Here is a 5,000-nt window from a genome sequence, read left to right as displayed (position 1 = left end):
GCTGAGCCTAGTGTAGACCTTATGGTCTTTTGCAGTCTCCTTTATTTCTTATGTTCTTATGAGCTAAGTTCTGAGCGCTCCTACTTGGCACCGCTCCTAGTCTGAGCTACTTGGCACCGCTTCTAACCTGAACTACTTAGCGCCGATCCTAGCCTGAGCTACAATGATGTATTTCATGTACTTTGTTCAGGTGAGAATTAGACGATTTTATTCAGATAGGGGGACTCCATTGATTCCCACCTTTCCATCCTCCTTCCACCTTCCCCCTCTCTTCTCCCCCATCCTGCCTCTACCCCCATTCAATAAAACAAAATCGTCAAGTCTCTGAACAAAATTTTGTAAAACCACATCATAGTAGGTCGCTGACCCTTTAATGGGCATGGAGCACCTACATAGCTGATTAAACTCGCCTATCGGCAGCTAAGAAAAGCATTTAGAAGCAATACTGTCTGATGAAGCCAATGCTCTAACTCTACGAGTTACAAGGACCAGTTGGGACATTTATATACTTTGATCTATCTGATGATGATATGATTATATGGTTTGACGTCACACACTCCCCCCTATCGGGAGGCTAGGACGGTGCCCCTCACAGAGGGCTTTGTAGCGTGGAATTTAATGAACCATGCCCTTGGTTCAACTTCGCTGGTGACAGGATTCGAACCGCCCTCACCTCGAACCAAAAATCTTCTTCTTCCATATAAGGGAAGTAGCCAGCCAAAGGATTAACAGCCATCCCCCCTGTCCACTCCCACCCATTTCTTTCCTTCTCATCTGAGCTTCTCGTGGATGAAAGATTATCCTTGACTATCGACCATTTCCCGGATCAGAGGATATCAGAACTGAATATTTACATTTCAGCTCCTGACCGGGAGTCGAACCCTGGATCTAGGCTATCCTGTTCACGGGTACACACCAGAATAATTCCATTGTGATAACAAATATGTGAGTATGACACGTTTTATGTGAAGATATTTCTTGTGCATTGTCCATGCGAGCATCCTATAGTGTCTGTTCACATAATCGAGATTACTATTGTCGGTGATGAACTCACCGTCTTTGTCTTCCATATAGGACAAACACGAACAACTCATTTGGTTGTCTTCTAAAGACACAAAGGTTTGAGTGCTGCAACAATCTAGTCTATACGCTTTTGTTTACAGACACTATATACATATGATCCCATACAAAATATATCATCACTACTATGTTGATAAAACTAATACATATATTAAAATCAAGACAGCATACTAAATTGCCTAAGCCATTATGTCCCAAACCCTCCCCTGAGAGATGAATAAAATCACCTGGCGAAAGCTAGAACCAAAAGAATAAGAAACTGCTCAGCGGTCTAAGAAACTGCAAAATAAGTAGAGCCAGATCAAAATAAGAACAGATCGTGACTTCATCGTGGAGGCGCGCAAGGTGCTAATGAAACTATCGCCGAGTCACGGCGCCAAGACCGCGTGGCGTCATGGCACCAAGATTATGTAGTCATGGCGCCAAGACTATGTGGAGTCACGGCACCAAGACTTTGTGGAGTCACGGCGCCAAGACAGTGTAGAGTTACGGCGCCAGGACTATGTCGAGTCATGCGTCAAGACTATGTGAAATCACAAAGCCAAGACTTTGTGGAGTCACGGTGCCAAGAATTTGTGGAGACACGGTACCAAGACTGTGTGAAGTCACGGCGCCAAGACTGTGAAGGCACGGGCCGAAACTATGTAGAATCACGGCGCGAAGGCTATGTGGAGTAATGGGGCCAAGACTGTGTGGAGTCACTGCACCAAAACTTTGTGGAATCACGACTCAAAGTCTGTGTGGTCAGAGCGCCAAAATTATGTGGAGTCACGGCACCAACATTGTGTGGAGTCACGGCGCCATGACTATGTGAAGTCACGGCGCCAAGACTGTGTGGATTCACTGCACCAAGACACTCTGGAATTACTGGGCCAAGGCTGTGTGGGGTCACGGCGCCAAGATTGTGTGGAGTCACGGCGCCAAGACTATGTGTAACCACGACGCCAAGACTGTGTGGAGTCACGGAGCCAAGACTATGCGGAATCAAGACGCCAAGTCTATGTGGAGTCACGGTGGCAATAGTTTATGGAGTCATGGTGCCAAGGCTGGGTGGAGTCACGGCGCCAAGACCGGGTTGAGTCAAGGCGTCAAGACTTTGTGGAGTCAAGGCGTCAAGACTATGTGGTGCCAGAGCGCCAATAATATGTGGAGTCACGGTGCCAAGGTTATGTGAAATCATGGCGCCAGGACTATGAGTGGCCACGGCTCCAAGACTGTGTGGAGTCACTGTGCCAAGTCTTAGAGGAGTCACGGCGCCAATACTTTGAGGAGTCACGACGCCAAGACTGTGTGAAATCACGGTGCCAAGACTGTGTGAAGTCACGGCACCAAAACTTTGTGGAGTCACGGGGCCTAGACTTTGAAGAGACACGGCACAGAGACTGTGCGGGGTCACGGCGCCAAGACTGTGGAGTCATGGCGCCAAGGCTGTGTGAAATCACTGCGCCAAGGCTACAGTATGTGGATTCACGGCGCCAGGACTATATGGAGTCACGGCGCCAAGATTATGTGAAGTCACGGTGCCAAGACTATGATGAGAAACGGAGCCAAGACTGTGTGGAAGCATGGCGCCAAGACTGTGTGGAGTCACGGAGCCAAGACTTTGTGAAATCACGGCGCCAAGACTGTGAGGAGTTACGGCGCCAAGACCATGTCGATTCACGGCGCCAAGACTTTGTGAAATCACGGCGCCAAGACTGTGAGGAGTTACGGCGCCAAGACCATGTCGATTCACGGCGCCAAGACTTTGTGAAATCACGGCGCCAAGACTATGTGGAATTACGGTGCTAAGACTGTGTAGAGTCAGGGCGCCAAGACTTTGAGGAGTCACGGGGCCAAAACTGTGAGGAGTTACGGTACTAAGACTTTGTGGAGACACGGCACCAAGACTGTGTGAGGTCACGGTGCCAAGACTGTGTGGCAACACTCAGGCAAGGCTGTGTGGAGTCTCGGCGACAAGACCATGTGGAGTCATGGGACCAAGAATGCGTAACGTCACTATGTGGAGTCACTGTGTTAAGACTGTGAACTCACGGTGCCAATACTGTGTGGAGTCAAGACACCAAAAATGTGTGGAGTCACGGCGCCAAGACTTTGTGGAGCTACGGCGCCAAGACTTTGTGGAGTAAAGGCGCCCAGATTTTGTAGAGTTGCGGCGCAAAGACTATGTGAAGTCACGGTGCCAAAACTGTGGAGTCACGGTGCCAAGACTGTGGAGTCACGGCGACAAGATTTTGTGGAGTCACTGGGTCAAGACTGTGGGGTCACGGCACCAAGACTTTGTGAGTCACGTCGCCAAGATTGTGTTGAGTCACGGCGCTAAGACTGTGTGGAGTCACGGCGCAAAAAAAACAAAAAAAAAAAAAAAAAAAAAAACCACGGCGCCAAGACTGTGTGGAGTTACGGGGCCAATACTATGTGGAGTCATGGCAAGAAAACTGAGTGGAGTCACGGCGCCAAGGATGTGTGAAGTCACGGCGCCAAGACTGTGTGATGTCACGGTACCAAGAGTTTGTGGAACCATGGCTCCAAGAGAGTGTGGAGTCGCGGCGCCAAGACTGTGTGGAGTGATGGCGCCAAGACTATGTCGAGTCATGGTGCCAAGACTTTGTGAAATCACGGCTTTAAGACTTTGTATTGTCACGGCGCGCAGACTGTGTAGAGTCATGGGCCCAAGTCTATGTAGAGTCATGGTACCAAGACTTTGTGGAGTCACGGCCCTAAGGTTGCGTGAAATCACAGCGCCAAAACTGTGTGGAATCACGATGCCAGGACATTGGGGATTCACGACGCCAAGACTGTGTAGAGTCACTGCGCCAAGACAGTATGGAGTCACGGCGCCAAGACTTTGTGGAATCACAATGAGAAAACTGTGTGGAGTCACTGCGCCAAAACTGAGTGAAGTCACGGCGCCACGATTGTGTGGAGTCACGGCGCCAAGACATTGTGGAGTCATGGCGCCAAGACTGTGTGAAGTCACTGCGCCAAGATTGTGTAGAGTTACAGTGAGAAGTCTGTGTGAAATCACGGTGTTAAGACTGACGCCACGGCGCCAAGATTGTGTGGAATCATGGCGCCAAGACTCTTTAGAGTCACGGCGCCAAGACTTTGTGGATTCACAGCACCAAGACGCACCTCCTCATGACGTCATCTCGTTAGTATTCTTACGAGAAACGAACCGACCTGTTCTTGTTTAGACTCTTTTCCACGTACTCTATACTGCTGTACAAGTGATGCTATGTAAACACTTATGTACAAAAAACTAAACAAAAGATACGAACTCCTTCAACAGCGTGACGACCTGATGCAGATTTTTTCTGGTTAAATTCAGACGATTTTAATCAGCTTAGGAGGTCAAGGTAAGCAAACATGGGGTCTCGGACCATCGAGGACCCCCGCTTGGTCCTCCTCAGCTGAATAAAATCGTCTGGCGCCAACCAGAACAGATGACGTCATCGGGGTGAAGGAGCTTGGAACACTAAGAAACAAAGACGACAGCGTTGCGACTGCCCCAAGCGCGTTAGGAACAAAAAAAAAAAAAAAAAAAAAAAAAAACATAAATGAATAGATAAATAAATAAATGAATAAATAACAGGACATTACGTGATAACTTCCGGAGACTCCGTGTCACTGCTGTGAAGAAAATCTATGTTAGAAACTTGGAAGGGAGAAAGAGAGAAAAAGAGAGAGATAAGGAGGGAGAAATAGGATAACAAGAATGATGTTACACACAGAAGTAATACTTATAGCGTAGGTAACAGCCGCCTCAGGAAAAACCTTGATGATAAAAAGATAAAAAATTAAGTTCGAGTAACATTGGTGCGTACCAAGTATATATGTATACACACATACGTATAAGTATTGTGTACGTCAGTCCCTGAATAGTGGGTATTCTTTATTTTTTTTACATTTCTGTATTT

General features: G+C 47.8%; 1 protein-coding gene across 1 annotated transcript in view; it reads right to left on the bottom strand.

Annotated features, from left to right (window-relative positions):
* LOC143019017 (uncharacterized) overlaps nucleotides 1-5,000 on the bottom strand; it is a gene marked incomplete in the record, with an annotated part of 58,923 nt that overhangs the window by 1,531 nt on the left and 52,392 nt on the right.

This window comes from Oratosquilla oratoria, chromosome 36 (assembly GCF_046742065.1).
Source record: "Oratosquilla oratoria isolate Oo_2021 chromosome 36, ASM4674206v1, whole genome shotgun sequence".
In the NCBI taxonomy this organism is placed as follows: Eukaryota; Metazoa; Arthropoda; class Malacostraca; order Stomatopoda; family Squillidae; genus Oratosquilla; species Oratosquilla oratoria.
The sequence above is the reverse complement of the archived record's forward strand: the minus strand, read 5'-3'. Positions and strand labels throughout refer to the sequence as shown.